The sequence below is a fragment of the Emydura macquarii genome, unplaced genomic scaffold (assembly GCF_026122565.2).
Source record: "Emydura macquarii macquarii isolate MOO-44397 ecotype Brisbane River unplaced genomic scaffold, CSIRO-AGI_Emac_v2 contig_75, whole genome shotgun sequence".
Taxonomy (NCBI): Eukaryota; Metazoa; Chordata; order Testudines; family Chelidae; genus Emydura; species Emydura macquarii.
Genome location: NW_027130212.1, coordinates 5,347,617 through 5,367,527, shown reverse-complemented (window position 1 = coordinate 5,367,527; position 19,911 = coordinate 5,347,617).

Here is a 19,911-nt window from a genome sequence, read left to right as displayed (position 1 = left end):
ATTATCTTCTGTGGAAAGCAGGCAGGTTTGAAGCCTGATAATATTGATATCATTGTCAGTGGGCCAGGGCAGAAAACTCACCACTTCCACCAAAATAATGCTCATGTCTGTTCAGTAATGGTTTGTACAGTCCCAAAAACTCTTTATTTCCCTGATTGTAGAATATGTAACCAGATGCAAATGTTTTATGTCAGTCTAACATTTACCACTCTGGAAGGCTGATGCCCTTCCCTGCATTCCCAATAACAAAATGTACCCCAATGGTCACTGTGTCTGACTCTTAAACCTAATCAAACAGTAAAAAGAGATGGTGAGATTTTCATCATATGGGTCCAGAATGTGTCTGTTCCTCATGTAGCTGGCTTGGAGAGCATAAGGAGTTTTCGGTCTGCCTCCGGTGAAGTCCAGGTAAGGTCTAGGCAGAACTGCTTCCCCTGTACTCTGGGGAGTCTTAGGCCAGTTCCCTCCATATTCCTCCAGGATGAAGAGAAGTTTGAGGCATGATCCCCAATTCTCCTCCACACTGCAGCAGGACCAGCACACTAAAGGATCAACTTGCAACTCATAAAGGAAGGTAGCACGGTGCCGGTGCAGCCCATCGGATGGTGTGGGCTTTGTACTTCCCCTTCTCTGGCCAATCATATTTGGCACAACCTAGTTTAAAGGTATTAAAAAGAAAATGGTTCATGAAACATAAAGTCAGTTTCCTTTGAGCTGCCTTGTTCGAGGTGATACATGAAGAAGCAGAGATGTGGTAGTCCCAGGGCTGGATTAAGGCATGGGACCTAGGGCCCCAGCTCCTGAACTTGCATGAGATCAGCATCTCAGCTCTCATTTAAAAAAAAATGTTTCTAGCCCTCATGGATGCAAAGAAAAACTTACATTCGGGTCACAATTTTAACTGTTATTTGTTTGAGTGTGAAGAGAGCCTGAACTAGTAGCTCCAAGAGATGTGAACTGCTCCCTTCATCTTATTTCTGAAATCTGATACTGCCTCTGGAAGGGGTGTGACCAGGTCCCTATGGTGTGGTGGAAGGCCCTATGTGGGTTTTATTTAGGGACCTTGAGTGCTTTATTTCCATCCTGGGTAGTTTCTCTTTGTTTGGCCTTTGATACTGGAATTATACTGCCCATCTTTGGGCACCTATGAAGATACAGAATGATGGAATTCATAGTAGAACAACAAAAATTAAGCCCTAGAGAGGTTGCCTTTATTGACTTTATACAGTAGGCTGACTACCTACTGTAGGCCTAAGCACAACTGAAGTGTGTGTCAGGGATTGCAGATGGGACATAACTGATTACAAGCCTTTGAAGGTCATGAATACCAAAGAGGGAGAGGACTTAGAGGGGTTCAAGGAAGAATAATTAGCAGTAATGAGATACAATTAAGAAAAGAAAATGTGTGCTGCATCCTGAGGAAGGCTTTCTGACATTAACATCTGTTACACCATAGAGAAGTATCCCAAAGGAATGTGATGAAAATCCTGTTGCTTGAGATGTTTAGAATTAGACTAAGCAAAATAGCAGAAAATATACCAGCAGGAAGGGGGAACTAGGTAAACTAACGGGTTTTGTACATCCCAACTATCTATGGTTCTTGGACTCTGTTATTGTTGTTTAACAACTTAAAAGCTTTGATTTTTGAGTAGAAGGTAACCATTAACTTCTGTGGTTCATTTCCCTATGTTCCTCAATTGAACAGTACAGCTTTCAGCCTTTGGTTTTTGTGGCTATGTCTACACTGCAGAGTGAAGTTGACTTATTTAAAGTCGACTTTCGCCTGCCGATTTTTAGAAGTAGCTGGAGTGTGTCCATACCACTCTCCTTGCGCCGGGCTCGTGCGTCCACACTTGCCACGCTTGTGTCGACATTCAAAGCAGTGCACTGTGGGTTGATATCCCACAGTGCAACTAGCCATGGGACTGTTGGGACGAGTTTCATTGTCCCATGATGCAACGCTCCTCCTCCCTCCCTTCTTGTCCCAAAGAAACAGGAAACTGGTTTTCACGCCATTTGTTTATGCTGCGTGCTCGCCATTGCTGTGGAGAAATGGAGCCAGCTCAACTCTGCACTATTATTGTGAGCATCACAAATACATCACGGCTTATCCTTGAGTATTTTCAAAGGAGAGCGAGAACCTGAAGCACAGACAACAGCGATGTCACCGAGGCGGCCCTGCTACAAGTCATCAAACGGAACAATTCTCGACTGCTGCAAGCTGTAATGCATCATCTGCAGACCGTGGAGCACTGGTTCTGGTCCCGCGAAACAAGCATAGACTAGTGAGACTGCATCATTATGCAGCTGTGGGATGATGACCAGTGGCTGCAGAACTTTCGTATGCAAAGGTCACTTTCCTCAAACTTTGCACGGAGCTGTACCCCTCCCTGAAGTGCGTGAATACTTGCTTGAGACAAGCTCTGACGGTGGAGAAGCGAGTGGCCATCGCTCTGTGGAAGCTGGCAACCCCCGACTGTTACTGCTCGGTTGGGAATCAGTTCGGAGTCAGTAAATCTACAGCAGGAATTGCTGTGATTCAAGTGTGCAGGGCCATCAATAGACTTCTGCCACGAAGGGTAGTGACTTTGGGAAATGTGCAGAACATAGTGGATGTGTTTGCCGCAATGGGGTTCCCAAACTGCAGGGAGGAGGGGCCATTGATGGCACACACATCCCTATCTCAGCAGCTCCACACCTAGCATGGCACGGGAGTACATAAACCGCAAGGGGTACTTTTCCTTGGTGCTGCAGGCTCTTATGGATCACAGGGGTTGTTTCACTGACATCTATGTGGGGTGGTCTGGAAAGGTGCATGACATGAGCATATTTAGGAACTCAGGACTGTTCTGTAAGATGCAGGCAGGCACTTTCTTCCCAAACCAAAAAATTCACATCAGGGGTGTGGAAATGCCAATAATGATCCTGGGGGATCCTGCTTACCCCTTCTCCCTTGGCTAATGAAGCCATACACTGAGAACCTTGACAGTGACAATGAGTGTTTTAATAACAGGCTAAGCCCTTGCAGAATGGTGGTGGAATGTGCATTTGGGCATTTAAAAGCCAGATGGAGAAGGCTCCTTACTAGGCTGGACATGAGTGAAAAGAACATTCCATCAGTTATATCTGCTTGTTGTGTTCTTCATAATGTGTGTGAAGCGAAGGGGGAAAGGTTCCCCCAGGGTTGGGCTGTGGAGGCAGAAAGACTGGCCACCAATTTTGAGCAGCCAGATGGCAGCAATATGCTCAGAGCCAACTGTGGAGCACTTTGCCTTTGGGAAGCACTGAAAACCAGGTTTTGAAATGAGACGCAGTAATGATTTCTGTTTCTGTATGTTTTGTGCCTTTGTTTACCATCCCTTCTACCATCAATATCAGTATCCTTCAAAGCCCTCCCCAAACAAGGTACGAATTAATAAAGAGACATATTGAAATGATGCAAACTTTTATTTATGAACATTCAAGTCGGCAGAGGCGGGGGGCGGGAGTTCATTCACAGTCTCAATGGGTAGCATGGTTGCTTGCAGGACAGCTGTCAGGGTGGCCACCGCTGCTTTCTGCTTGCTTCCACTGGGGTGGAGTGCACTACGTACTGCAGCCGGGCCATTCTTCTCCGAGACCGCTTGGGGGTGGGGGTGGGCAGCAAAGTCATAGGTGGAGGAGCATTCTGGAGGGGCTGTAGCAAGACTCTGTCTGGCTGCTGCTCCTCCTGAAGCTCCACAAGCCGCCTGAGCATGTCTGCCTGATCGCACATGATTCACAGCATCTCCTGCATGGTACTGCGCTCATGCCCCTGCATTGCCCTATGATTCTCCCTGTCCATGTTCTGGGACAAGGCCAGCTGCCATTCTCGGAGCTCTGTCTCAGCGGTCACGAAGGCATTCATGAACTTGCCAAACATGCCATCCTTCGATCTTTTTCCCCCTCTTTCTGATTTGCGATAGTCTTTCCGCAGCAGTTCTAGAGGGAGGTACCAAGGCCGAGGTGTCTACAGAATGAAAAGAAATGCACAACGTTGCCATTGTTAGCAGACACAGAAAACTGAAGCAAATGTAACAATGTATAAAATACCCCCTTACTGTGCACGAGGCTAAGCCAGACCCGCATTCCATTACAAGCATCTCAGAAGGGTTGGCTCGCTGCGCCATTACAGAGATGGTAAGCCAGGGGCAATTTATTATTAATTATCATCAGATGCCGTGGCAAAATTATTTAAGTGACTTAGTTGAATAAAAAGGGGACTTGAAAGGTACAGGATATCGGCTGTGTAGCTCAGGTACTTTAAACATGCGCCAACTTCCTTAGGTGCCCATGAGCGATATCAGTCTCCTGAGGTAACGCCTGAGGAAAGGGAAGATTTACTGCATGCAGCGGGGTACTGGCCTGGTCCTTATGCTGCTATGCTCTGTTCCTCCATGATTCCTGCTCACTTGATTGCAGCGTGGCATGGCAAAGTATCCTACCGTGGAAGAAGAAACAAGTCTACCCTGCTCCAAAACCTTGTGCAAAGGATAACAGATTAACTACATGAAAGTGTCCTGGAGATATCAACGGATGATTCTCGGAGCATACCTCTGCACATAAATAATCTGTTCCGGGAATAACCCCCCAGTAAAGTCTGCTAAACCCCTGAAATTCCTGTCCCTCCCATTGAAAAGGACATAACTGCTAAGAAGAAAAAAAAAACTCACCAGATGTGCCTTCCCTGGGATCATTATTGCTGTCCTGTGTGTTGCTGGACGGCTCTGGGGTCAGGAATAGGTCCTGACTGTCTGGGAGAAGGGACACTCTGCTCATCTGCACCCTGCTCTTCTCGTCCACGGAGTCCTCATCATTCTCCTTGGACTGGGATACAGCGTAGGTATCGATGCTGCGTAGCGGCACCATAGTGGTGTCGCTGCTGAGAATTGCATGCAGCTTTTCATAGAAGAGACATGTTGTGAGCAATGAGCCAGAACGGCTGTTAGCTTCCCTGGCTTTCTGATATGACTGCTGTAGCCCCTTGATTTTCACGCAGCACTGCTACGCGTCCCTGTTGTGCCCCTTCTCCAACATGCCCTGGGATATCTTCCCGTAAATGTCCAAATTTCTTTTGCTGGTTTGAGCTGAGCCATAACGAACTCCTCGCCCCACAGACCGATGAGATCTAAGACCTCTGGTCAACTCCATGCTGGAGCATGATTGGGCCTTGCAGTAGCCATGACGAGTTCAGCTACAAAGCTCTCTCCATGCTGGCTGCACAGGAAATGAAAATTCAAATTTTCCCGGGGCATGAGGGGAGGGGCCATTTCCAGTTTGCATGGCCACGTAATAGCAGAGCGCGAATGTCCAGAGCGGTCACAACGGGGCATTATGGGATACCTCCCAGAGGCCATTAACGTCGAATTACATTATGCTCTGTCTACACTGACGCAAAATCGATCCATGAAATTCGAATTACGCGCTACGCCATTTGCAGAGGTGGTTTTATTACGTCGACTTTTGCTGCACTTTAAGTCGACGGAACTACCCTGCCAGTGTAGACGCAGACTTTAGGAGATCGACGTGAGTAACGTTACTTCAATTTCTGTCGCCAGTGTAGCCCAGGCCTGTGTGATCAGCAAAGCACCCCTAGAACTCATATCACTTCTGGCGGGAGTAAAGGACCAAATTCAAAAATCCATGCTGCAAAAAATGAACTGCTTTTGGATTGCTGAGCTGGGCCTAATCTTACCCTTTGATCTTGTGTACCATAAAATTAATTTGGTAGTGTGACACCATGAAAAGGGGATGCAAAGTTTCTGACTCTTCTGAATATAGCTTCTGCATATTCTGACTCTTCTGCATATAGCATATGTCGTCTAAGTTTTTTGTTGGACCAGAAAAACTTCTTCTTTCCCTTCTCCCTTCCTTGTAATTTCCATAATAAACTTTATAATAAAGCTATTCAAAAGGTGGCAATATGCATCCTCTTTCTGGCACTTGTGACATTTTCTGCAAAATTGCATTCCATGTTGCGTCAGTGCTCAGAAACTTGACTATATATTTATCATTGAAACTAATGGCACAAACAAATGGCAACTTTTACCTTTATGCCTTTTTCTCATCACCTGAATTTTCTCCCTTCACTTACTTTTACTTATACTTCCTCCAACACACACGCCCACACACCAAACAGCCACTTCACTGTATTTGTGTGTTCACCCAGTAATGTGGAAAATGACATATGTTGCAACTAAAACTGAATTATCTTTGTGTTAGCATGCAATTGCGTTTTTCATGAGGGTGGATTTTGAGTGTGGCACTTGCTTGCCTCCATTTCAATCTATTTATCTCTGCTTTTAAAAAAATCCCTTAATACTTTGTTTTCCTTTCTTTCGTATTATGATCACAATGGCCCTGCATATGTCATCTTTACATTTCCTCCTCGTTCTTGTTTTTCTTTCTTGTTATAGAACACCTCTTGTTCCTTCCAATCCATTCAGTTCATAATTTTAAAGGATTTTTTTTTAAATTGTATTTTAACTATTAGCTCATGAATTTTAAATAATATTGTAAAGCACCCTGAGTGTTTTGTTTCTGAAATAAAAGGGTTATACCACTGTATAGACTAGGGGTGGTCGAACTTACTGACCCCCCGAGACTCCCCTTGCCGCTGGGCAGAATCTTCTAGTTCCACCACCCTGCCTCAGGGCAGATGCTCTGAGCTCCCCACCCAGTCTGGCAGGTGGAAAATCCCCACCAGTCTGGCAGGTGGAAAATCAGGGGGTGGGGTCTAGAGAGCTCTGCGAGCTGCACTTTAACTGTAAAAGAGATGCATGCGGATCATGAGCCACAATTTGGTCACCCATGATAGACTCTCTCTGACTCCTAATTTTTTTAATGTGTTCAAGATCCTTTTCATTTTTCCTAGTGAAATATGGTCTGTCTTTCAAAAACCCTGTTTCTCCACTTTGATAAACAGCAACAGAGAACTCATTTTCAACCGATTAACATCAGCAAAGTCATATTTTCATGCCACCAAGAAAGAAGGGTTAATTGACAAAGAAATTCATATGGACTTTTAGGGTAAATAAATAGGACTGAAAATGACCAAGTTCTGATAAGGGATTTTTTTTTTTTTAATATTACTGGTATTGGTTCAGCACAGAAGTGGGTCTACATAAGCAATGGGTTAACACCCTAGATTTTCATTTCTGAGAATGTAGCTTGACAGTTGGCACAGGTGATAATAGTTTGGCCATCCAAGTCTGTCCTGTAAAATATAAATATATTTTAAAAAACACTGAAACTTCTAGCATTAATTGCCAACTTAGAGCTAGGATTTATCAAGAATGGCAGTGTCACAGCTCCAGTTGAGCTCCTCTGGCTGGAATTCATCAGACTGCTGTGAGGGTATTCAACCGCTGGATCGCATGTGTTTTTGGTCCCGCTCCCCAAAATCTGAACAAAATCTAGGCACTGATGCTAGGTAGGTGCACACTTTGAGTGCAGATCCTCCATTTAGTACCCTGTGCTGAGAGTTGCAACCATGCAGCCCATGGCCCAGCCCCTAGAACCAATGACGGCCCCTCAGACTCATCCCCACAACTTAAAAACATCCTCTTCCAGAATGCCAGCTATGTGGGTGTTCTGGGTTTCCAGTTTTCCTCTTCTAGGGTCATCTGGCTGGGTGTAACACATGAAACACAGACTTTGCACAGGATTTTAAAACCATTGCTCCTTACTTAATTGCCTGAGAAATACACAGATCTGTACAAAAATAGCAACCCCTCCACACATTTCCCTGAATCAGTTTCTTCACCGTTCAAGGGCCTCTGGGATCTGCTGCAGTGTATGGCTTGTGTTCTGAAAACCATGGAGCTTCCTCTTCCCAGCTTGCCTCTTCTGACCTTGGCCAGCCTGTTTTCATCCCCTCTCCTGCTCTAAATTTCCTGTCTCTCTTTCTCTATCTTTTCCTCTTACGTTTTTTTAAATTCCTGCTTTGTTGCCTCTGTCCCTGTGGCTGGTTTGAGAATTTTCCACACTCTCCACTTTCCTCTCTATACAGGCTCTCTATACTTGTCTCTCTATACAGGCTCTCTATACAGGCTCTTCCAGTCCAACCATTGTTATTCAGATGTTTCCACTGGATAGAAGGACTTGAGTTCTAATGACCTACCTTTATCCCTGGTCTTCAGGGATGTGACATAGTCTTAGTGTTCTGATTTCCAAAACTGCTGAGTACCAACAGCTTCCATTACAATTCTTGGCAATAATTCCTTGATATAATAGTTGAATTGCTGCTGTCTGGAGAGAAGTGCTGGGATTCATATCTGTATCCATTAGAGATGGACTGAAAGCAAAAACCACAGGTTCAAACACCCACAAGTTCAGGGTGGATGGGAATTGGCAGATTGAAATCAAATCCAGATTAAGGTACACATTTGACAACTGCTCTCCTTCTAAAATGGGTCAAATCAAAACTCTAGGAAGATTCTAGTGTCTAAGACACTGCATGATACAAGTGATTTTTATATGCTTTGAGTGATGAAAACTTTATTTTCTGGTGACAGACCTCTTTCCAGTACTTCAGGGCTTTACAATTTGACTGCCAATAAAAATCTTATGTTAGGAATATTTATTTATTGTATATATGAATGCTCCTAAAATAAGATAGAGGGGTGTGTGTGTCTGTATACATGGGTATCTGCATATATGTTTATGTATAACACAGACACACATTTCTATGTGCATGCATATCTGGGTTTTTCTTATGTGATAAGAATGAAAAGGTCCCAGGCATTGGAATAACTAGGATGAATCCACAAATTCTGGAAAGGGAAGTGGCTCTACAGCGTTTTGAGATGGTACATTCCAGCCTGTTTGTGAGGTGCACAGACATCACAGAGCTCTATCACAGTTAAATGCCTCAGTATCATGGCTACACGTCCCTTTTGTCTCTCTGCACACCATAATTTCACTGTTTTAGCTTTGTCTTTGTGTTTAATCACACTCCCAAGACCAGAGTATCTCAAGAAATGATGCATTTGATTGGTCTTCCAGAGCGGTGCCATATAACAGACCTGAAGCCACCTGTTTTTACCTGCTGCCAGCCATGTTGTGGTAAAGCATGGTGGTCTGTCCAAAACCTCTAGTTCTTTACATATGAAGAAAGTGTTAAGAAGAGGCTTCCTCAAGGTGAGACTTGTGTTTGTGAAATCTCTCTCCATGTATTTCTAGGTGTCTCTAGTCTCTAAACCTGTCTTTAAACCTCTTTTCTTTGGACTCTTGTCCAGATACCTTACCTGATATACTCTTCATACATCTTGAAGCCTGAAGAACTGGATTATCTCATTAGCATGTTTTAGAGGTTTGGCTACAGATTACCAGGATTTAGATTGACCCTATGATGAGGACCCAGATTTTCCTTCCTCAGTTACTTCTACAACATTTTGTGGCAAATATTGTGTCCTCTCCTTTTAACAATTGCAAGGCTAAGAAATGCTAGAAAGAGTCCATCAGCAAATCTCTTGATTTGCACTCCAGTAAATGGAAGAAAAATCAACCCTATAACCCACTATATTCTACAGTCTTTTGCAAAGGATTATGGGATTTGGGTCACAGGAGAAAACAATAGGAAGTTTTAGGCTATGGTAAGGTGTGGAAGAAGGATAATATGGTGTGAGATGGTGGGGCTTGTCATTATTGCTGGGTAGGGAATACTGTAGTCAGTAGTATGAATTGCTCCTTTTTCTACTTGGGGAAGTTTTAAAGACTACAGTATCTTAGAATGTCTTAAGAAATGCAGGATTTTGCCAGTTTTTTTCCTCCCTCAATCTATGGGTTTCAGCTCTGGAGGTTCCCATTCAATCTCCTGGGTTGGCCAAGATGGTGGCAGCCATCACACTTTCATGTTTTTCAACTCCCCAATTTTGTGAAAACTGCTCAAAAGAGCTCTTACTCATGGCTTCTCCTTGTCGGAGTTTGCTTCTTTCCCTGAAATAAGATTTCTTTTAATCAGTTCACACCATCTGGGAGTGATTGCAAGCATTTTGGCGGACAAGATTAAAACTGAAAATGACCTTAATTAATTGGAGAACTGGTCTGAAATCATCAAGATGAAATCCAATAAAGACGGGGGCAAAGTGCAACACTTCGGAAGGAAAAATCAAATGCAGACATACAAAACGGGAAATAACTGGCTAGGCAATAGTTGTTATGCTTTCTAACATGGTCAGGCAGCTGAGAGTACCTTCTTGTGACCATGCCTCAGCCTCTGTACTTCAGGAAATCAGTATGAAAACAGAGATATGAAGTTTAAACCATAAATCTCTTTATTAAATACATAACATGATGGCTTATCGACTTTGAGCTTGCAGATGCTCCATGTTTAGATTTTAAAAAAATTACTCTTTTCTCATTTAACTGCTTTACTTTTGGTCTCACTGTTGTGTATTGTCAGTACTCTGTAACTTCTGTTCGATTCCTGCTGGTCTGTGGTAGTTTCTTGCCTGTGAACAGAACCTTTGCACCATTTACTGATTGACTGTGCTCCTCACCAAAAAAAAAAAAAAAAAAGCCACTTCTTGCTTTATGTAGAATTGTGGTCACTTCTGACACTGTATCATGCTTTCTAACGCTGTCAGGAAGCCAAGAATATCTTCTTATGAGTATGTTGCAGTAGTACTGCAGTAAAGATTCTGGGGGCAATAGTGGAGCACAAATTGAATATGAGCCAAAAATGTGATGCAGTTGCAAAAAGGCTAGAATTCTGTGTTATGTTAACAGGATTGTTGTACAGTAGTAAAACGCAGGAGATAATTGTCCCTCTCTACTCAGCACTGGTGTGGCCTCAGCTAGAGTATTGTGTCCAGTTCTGGACACCACACTTCAGGAAAAATGTGGAGAAATTGGAGAGAGACCAGAGGAGAGCAACAAAAATGATAAAAAGTTTAGAAAACCTGACCTATGAGTTAAAAAAAAAAAAATGGGTATGTTTAGTCTTGAGAAAAGAAGACTGAGGGGAGACCTGATAAGACTTTAATATGTTAAGGGCTGTTATAAAGAGAACAGTGATCCATTGTTCTCCATGTTTGCTGAAGAGAGGGCAAGAAGTAATGGGCAGAAAGGGAGATTTAGTTTAGATATTAGGAAAATCTTTCTAGCTATAAGGATAGTTAAGCACTGGCATAGGTTACCTAGGGAGGTTGTAGAATCCCTGTCATTGGAGGTTTTTAAGAATAGGTTAGAAAAACACCCATTAGGGATGATACAGGTATACTTGGTCCCACTTCAGTGTAGGGGGATGGACTTCTCAAGGTCCCTTCTAGCTCTACATTTCTATGACTCTCTGATTCGATAATCTACTAAGAGTCTGGATTGTCAGGTAACCATATCACAAGGCTTATAATGCTCTTTTCTCCTGGTTTCTCATGTTGATATAGTCAACTAGATATTGATTCATACAAGTCATCTTCAAACCAGTCAGCAGGATAACTTGGGAGACAACTTGCACCACAATGTATATTGTCACCACCCTCCACCATGATCTTTACAAATGGGAAAGTAGTCAAACCTGATGTAAAAGAAACCACAGGAAGATTTTCCACCTATGAGGATTGCTATGGATTCTAGTCATATGGGCTGGGCAACCCATCAGGGTCACCATGCTCATATGTTCTAAAGTTCCACTTTTCTCTCAGTTATCTTAAGCTAAGAACTGACGGTCTGTTAAATCAGAAACTTCCTGCTCCTCTCTTTCAGACCCCTCAAATTCTTATGCAGCCAGACCTTTCTTCTGGCTACTATCTCACCTAGTTGATATCTGGTGAACTGATGTAGATATTAGGTCTACTTTTGCATCTTACCTACGTTATTTTCTAGGCAAGATTGTCTTGTATCCATTTCCCTTTTTCATCTCAAAAGTCAACCTCAGTAACCTTAACAAATTTATTTCTGTAATGTCCTTTGCCCTATACCTCTTGGTCCAGTTATGTCACTTTGTCTGTCTTCATTTTTTGCTGAACTGTGTACCCAGCCAAGGTCAACTGTCTGCCAGTATAGGCCCCACCATTGTCCAGCCTGATATATGCTACACACAAAAAATCGGGGACCTCCTGCTGAATTAGATTGTGGCAGAAGCTGACTTTGTTGATTTAATATTTCACTTTTGCTCTTTCTTCTCTTTTACTCTTCTGCAAACATGGCTAAGCATGAATATTCTGCCTTGGACATGTTTGGCCTACTGAGGGAGCACTGTGCTAAGCTTTGAAAATCATGGAAATCTCAATGTGCTTTTGAGACATGGAGAAATGGTAGCCTGAATTTCACAATCATGTTCTGAAGGCTCATATTTAGGATTTTAATTTACAGTATTTAAACACGTATTAAATTCATATACGTTTTTTTTGTCTGTATTTTAATTAAGGAATTAGTACACATAATTTTACTGGCCATAGGGTAATGTTTGTTATCTAAAGTGCAAAGAATTAGCTCCTGAATTAGTATTCAGGACCGAGTAAACATTTTTTTTACTGGTTAATTTATGTGTGTTGATCTAAATGGGAAGATGTACAATTCATAAAATTCAGTTTATAATTATGTGGGATGGGGAGAAGGAGGATTTAAAGGAATAATGCACTGTGAATTAGATGCATAGGTTCCATTGTTATTAATAGGAGTTGCATATCTAATCCACCAAGCGTGATCCTGAAGAAAATGTACCCTGGGATGTCAGGTGTTAAGGGAAGAATGGGCCTCTCACATTCTTTGCACTTACAAGCCTGCTGTAACCTTTTGACTCTCTCTCTTTTTTTGAGTTTTGTTTCCTGAAAGGAAAAGGGGGCGGGGGAAGGAAGGTTAAGAAGGTGTATAGTATAGAAAGTCCGTCCCAAAGTACTGTAGCTCAATTGTATGCTTTCCCTTTTTGCTGGAATTAAGTATCAATTTCCTTTTTAAAGAAGTCCACATTTTTAATGTAAAGTAAGTCAGTTAAGAATTAGCACATTAATATCCTACTGAGGGCAAAGCCAAGAGAAATATCAACACCTACAGAACTGGAGTCATTGTGACCTGTTATGTATTGCTTATTGCAGATTTTTCTCTGTCATGAGATGCACATATCTTAATCCCCCATCCTCCCCTCACCCCATCGAAGAGGCTGATCTTTTGGAGTTGGGATTAAGTGGTATGCCTTGCATGGAACTCAGTTGTAGGAGTGTTTAAGTAATCAGTTAGATGAATAAACCACTTTTTCATTTCCAAGGATCCTAGGACACTTCATGAACTATGGTCCATGTGCTCTCTCCATTGCAGAGCAAGAAGCAAAGGTGCATTGAACTTGAGCAAATTGGGCCATAAGTGATGGATGGAGAAAGTGGCTATGTGCTGGTTTCCTCCAAGTACCATTGAACTACTTGCTGTGTCTGAGTTAAAAAGTTTGGGGATGTCCTTGTGTAGGGAGAAACTGGGAAACATATGCTCCATAAGTGAACATTCACCACTCAGAGTGAAAGAACGTGTATGGCTGATTGCATTGAGCCAAACTACAAGCAGAAATTAATCATGGTTAATTGGTCTCCAACCTTCATGTATTTTGAGATGGAAGGAGAGAATGTAGCTCTATACAATCTATGGAAAGGAATCACATCATTCTTCACTGAGATACAACTACCTTTGAAATGGACATTGACAGCTGCTTCTATGTAAAGAGTTTAGGTCAAGAAATGAAAAATACCAATTCCCTTGTGGACTAGTCAGTTAAAAAGTGCCATTTGGTTACAGGAGAGACTGTGGAGCCTTGCAGAATCCCCAAGGAGCTGTGCAATGCTGGCCATCATCTTGGATTTACTCCTCTGAAGAACATGGTCCTCTCGCAGCTTTATAGCTTTCTTTGCTAAAGCTTATTTTGAAATGGCTCATGTTGCCTTTGCTTAGCTGAAATATGGCAGCAATAGAGAGGAGCCAGTGGAGAGGTAATGTTAGAGCCAGGAATCAGGAAAAGGAAGAACCATCAGTCAGGGAAATCAGCAGTGCCAAGAAAAGCCATTATTCTATTATTATTTCCAATGTGTAGGCATTGTTTTAAGTTACATTAAAAACATCCTTTAAATGTCTCATTAGTTGTGTGGTAAATTTTCCACATTAATCCTTCCAAAAGAAATGAGTGTGATACTGAGACGGGTTTCCAAATGGAGTCTTTGGGGAGTGGCTTGGTTTAAGGTTTGTGTGTTAGGGGAAAACCTGAGAATAAAAGGCAATTCCTCAAATTTAGGTTGCCTGAAAGATGACAAATGGGAGAACATGGAATGGATTCTCCACTCCTTAAAACCTTCCAGAAACAATTGCCTCTGTCCCTCTTCCAGGTTTCCAGTCTCTTGTTTGCTAAGTTTAGTTTACAAAATCAAGGCTCTCCAGCCTCTTTTGTATAAAGCCTCAATCCTTGCAGCACTCCGGCATGTGTTGAACTTTACTTCTGAGGGTAGTTTCATTAAACTCAATAGAAGGAACAATGTGCATAAAGTTACTCACATACTTGAGTGTTTCCAGAATTTTGCCCTAAATATGCATTCATCTCCTGGAGAGTACACATATATGCTGAAACCCAATAGCAAAACTTGGTTGAATTGCAGTTGATGAGGATTGATTTAACTAGCTGTCTTGCTTTAAATTACTAGGAAATCTTTACATGGTTGGCAATACATATTGAGTGTATACCTATGGACACAATCATATTATAACATTAATTCGGCTGTGTAGTGCATCTACTGTGAACCATTGTGGAAGAGTTCCATATATTAAATATTATTTATTCATTCATAAATATTAAAGCTAGAAGACACCATTATGACAATCTACTGTGACTTTCTGCATGACACAGGCAGAATAGGAAGTGAAATTAAGGCTGCACACTACAGATTACCAGGGCCGGCCCTAGATCAAATGACACCCCAGGTGAGGAATGTCTTTGGCACCCCCCCCCCCCCCTTCGTTTAATTTTTGAATACCTTATTTTGTATTACATTTGTAGCCCATTTCATGACTTTGATGCACAATTTGCATGCATGATTTTATTCCTGTCATATAAGACAATAAATTTGCATGCAAGGATCTGTAAATCTCTATTTATTTATGCCATATATAAGCAAATAAAAAATGTTTCCTCTAAGCTTATAGAAACTTTTTAATTTTAAGAATAACTGAAATGTACTTATATTAAGCATGGCAAAAGAAGTAACAGTATTTCTTTTATATTGTTGAGTAGATAGGGTCTATATATATATATATATCTGGCATCTCATTAAATATGTCCTTTATTAGTCGCTACTTACACACTTCAAGTCTTAAAACACAAGTACACTGCCACAATTACACAATAAAACAAGGTTCACACTATCGCAGCTGGGGGTCTCACTTCACTTCAGTTTGTTCTTATATCTCACTGACTAGTGATGCTCCGCCCCTTATATACCTGCGAGGTCATGGCTGACAACATTCTAGGAGGTTCAAGGAAAATATCATTCTCAAAGTCTGGAAGGTTCCAAGACATTCTACAAAGGTCCAGAACATTCTAGGAGGTTAGTAAAAAATGAATCTGCATCCGGAATACCTGAAACATTTTACTTCAAACATTCTATTTTCCCTTTTGTCACTCACAATAAAAACAGCACCCCAAGCCCGGCTCCCCTAAACCGGGTCACCTGGGTTGCCTGTCCCTAAATTAGGCCCTGCACAGTACTGGTGGCATCGTGTAGAGTACATGTAGCTACCTGCTGCAGTGAAAAGGAGGTTGCATCCACACTGGTGTAGTAGCTACGTATGTCAGTGAAAGGTTCTGGCAGAGGGTAGGCAGCGGGAAAAGGCTTCAGCAGTTCCTTGCTGCTGGATCCTTTCACTGCAGCAGAGAAAAGCTCTGGCAGGGGGAGGCAGCAGGAAAGGGCTGAGCTTTTACCTTCTGCCAGAGCCTTTCACTGCAGCAGGGAAGCATTCTAGCAGTAGGGAGCTGTGGGAACCTTTCCTTGCTACTTCCCTCTTGCCAGAGACTTTTCCCCACAGAGGGGAAATGCTCCAGCAGCAGGGACCTAGTGGAGCCTTCCTCCCACTGGAGTCTTTCCCTGTGGCAGGGTAGGCTCCAACTGTGGGGAGCTGGCGAGGCTTTTCTCTGATGGGGAATCTTTTTCTGCAGCAGAACTCTATCCTGCTAAAAGTAAGAGTGTGGACAGGAAGTAATGGCTTAGATGAGTAGACAACGTGTAGAGTACAGAGCCGCATACACAACCGCACTCTTCGGGCGTGTCCGTGATGTACTTGGCTAAGCCATGCCCCCACAGGCTACACTGCTATTTATACTCATGCTATGGGCAGCTAAGCAGATATGTATTCCACATGCTGTCAGCATGCCATGTAGACATACTTTAAATGACTTGCCCAAAATCACACAGTCAGTCTGTGGCAGAGCTCGGAACTGAACCCAGGTCCAATCCAGTTTCTTAACCACAAGCCCATCTTTTCTTCTGAACTATAAGTCCCACAGTTTTCACTTCCCTGGAATTTAAACCTGATTTAAGTGGTTAAGTACTGACAATGTGGTGTTCTGTGTATGAGTCACAAGGAATTTACAATCTAAGGCCCTGAACCGCCAAGCCAATCCATGCGGGTGATTCTCTGAATCTGCAGAGTGCCAGTGACTATTTTGAGAGTTTAATTGGGATTTTAGTTTAGAATAGTCCTTGTGCAGGCCCTCTACTTGGAATGAATTTTATGCCTTATCTTTACTTTCTCATTGTATCTGAGTTTTCCTGGCTCATAGTCCTGGCTTCTCACAGCTGTCATTTTTTCACTTTACATGCAAAGTGGATTTTGGCTGAATTAGCTTTTTTCAGACCTAGCATAAGCTTTGATTTGTGGCACTAGTAAGAGGTGCTTTGCGATTAAACTACATCACCCCTGAAGTGCATTGATCTTGTCTTCCCCAGAAAGGGGGAGTCCTAGATCTGCTTTTGAAATCAGGATTCCTTCATGGTTTTTCCAGGAATCATCTCCATGTCATTGGGCTGGTAGAATATGAATCTGAAGTCCTTTTTGAAGTTTTCTTTCATATGAAGGAGTATATTTTTGATGTGTGGGAATTAAGGTGCATCCTTTTCCCACCACGTATTAAGAGCCATGAGGCCATATTGAAGCATTTAAATGTTTGATGACTTTTGGAATTCTATTGTTTTATTAGTCATGGTAGAATACTAAACTGAAAAAGTGGATTCTTAACCTTAAACAAGAATGGAAGAATCCTGCCTTTGTGCTGCACCCTTTTGTTGGAATATTTATAGTGAATTTCATGAATTGAATAAAATACAGATCTCTACAAACATTTTCTCTCTTCACAGATAGGTACAATATAGTTATATTTTAGACAATAAAACCATGTGCCTTGTCAAACAATGAAGTCACTCTGGCATTTTTTATGGTATGTATTTTAAAGCAAACACTACTTTCTCCTCTCTACAGCTTGATCCATCTCACAAAATGTTATTTTCTGGCTCTTCATAGAGAAAACTTTGTTTGCAGCATCGAATGATTTATTATTGGGAAAGCAATTTAGCGTTTCCTTGGTCAAATGGTGTGCTTCCTGCACATATTTAGTATTGGAAAATATTTTCCTGATTTCAAAGGTTTTATTGGATATTTTAACGTTTTTGGTTATGAAAGTTGTAATAGGCAGCTTTGGTACCCCTAACGGCACACCCCACACACTTATGTTGCGTGACCTAAGGTCACAAGTAATGGCTGCAAGCTAATTGATTGAGAAAGGCTTGTCTGACTGGGCCTCTTTGAGTCCTCCCTTTACATTCCTAAATTCTCTGAAGGAGGCACTGGTAGCTTAGCCTCGCGCAGGGGGGAGGGAGAGGGAGGAAGTTTCTTCCAGTTTTGATTATGCGCAGACTTTCCTTGTACTGGGCTTAGTTTTCTCCACCCACTACTTAGTCAGAACTCCTTAACTAGAAGACTAACAACTTAAAGCTTTATCCTTGTGAGTTCCAGAAAAGTGACCCGAGTATTTATTAAACAGAGAGAACAAACTGCCTACTTCAGGCAGGAGGAAGCTTATGGAAATTATATTAGAACTTCAGCAAAGTGCACAGCTGCACAACACAGAAGCTGGGACTCAAATTGACAGGCTAATAAGCCAGCTCACTGAAGGGGGCTCTGTGTGGCAGCTCTGAGCTACTAAGTGTTGGACAACTGTAGGCAAAATGTGAAATGGAACAGGGCAGAAAATAACACACTCACTTCAGGCAACTGTTGCTTTCTCTTGGTGAGTTCAGATTTGAAACATTGTTTGAAATGTACCTATTGTTGTTGTTTTTACAAACCCTTTTGTTTTAACAAAGCAGCCCTTTTTTGGGGAACCTCACTGTTTTGCAGATTATTTGTCCTGAGGTGTATGTTAATTCTGAACTGAACAAAATTGTGTAGGGGTAGTACTTTCCATGCTTCTTATATATGTTTCTTGCCTATCAGGAGGAGTGTCCTTTTTTTAAATCACATTGCTGTAACTTCTTATTTAGTGAAAAACAGCTGTGTGTAAGCAGCATCAGGTGTGCAGCAAACATATAGATGAATATGGGAACAGCAATCTATATAGTTCATGTAGTGTAAGTTTTGCGGCATTTCTCCACTTCTCCTTATTTTGCCGCCTTATCTTGAGAATGTATGGCACGGTCACTATGAAAAGAGCTTTGTGTTTGAATTCCTGGTGAGTCGAAGGGTCAGGGCCTGTGAGTTATCTGCCTGCCAGCAAGACTCTCTGCTGTGCTCCCCTTATATTTCAAGTAAAATACAAAAACATGCGTCCTCATCCTTTTTAAATGTACGTGTTTTGAATCCAGGGTTTCAAACATGCTCTTTGTTGTGTGTGCTTTGTTCTTTTGACAGTCATATTTTGGGGGGAATCCCCTTTTTTTGTCCATATTTGTTTCATTGACTTGAGCTTTATTGCAGCTTTTTGCATTCCTTTGTTGTGATGCACATAATTTTATCTTGTGACAACATTCAACTGTTCTGATTTCTATCCAGATATGAAGGATTTTTATTTGTGCACATTTCTGAAAATCTTAACAAGATCTGAAATATTTTGATTTTTGTATAAGTTCCAAAATTGTATTCAAGACAAAGTTTTGTGGGGTTTCTTGTTTTTGTTTTTATCTTGAGTGCCATACACTTCTTTGGGAAATGTTGTTTTAAATATTTGCTAACAAAGTTATCCAGTGTAATGGTAATAAATATAACCTAAGTCTTAATGTTATTTCAGTCATTGAGTTAGTTTGGATAAAAGCAGTTTTATTAACAAGGCAACTATATTTAACATTACAAGTTCAGAATAAAATTCGAAATATGTTTGCAAAAATTGCTGAGTTGATGAAATTTAGCCTGGTAAATTATCCATGCATTTCAAAGGTACTGTGTGTGAGATGTTCCTTTAAAATGCCTGCTATTTAAAAAACAAACAAACCTAGCTCCTTTCCCCATGGTAACAAAAGTACAATTATGTACAAAATAGGATTCAGCATAACCCTTTTCTTAAATTTATGGGCTTTGTTTTCAGAAAGTAAATTGCTGAATTTGGAAAGAAGTCTTTGAATTATAAATCATTTATGTTGTGTTAAAGGGAAAAACAGTCCTTTAGCAGGATAATTTTATTAAATAATATAAAGAAGTTAGTTGAAATATTTAAAGGACAACAGTGCTTCTTATTTGTAGCATTTTCTTTTTTAAGTTAGCAAATTCATTTGGGGAAAGAAAATAATATTGAGGAGAATGGCTATTCTTAAAGATGGTGTTTTAGGTCTGAGACAAAAGTGTTTGCCTGAGTTGCAAACTCTGGAGAGCAAGCCCCTTTCAAGCAGACAAGTTCATTGTCGTTCACCTGTTACACTCATTCTTGTCTGCCAACCT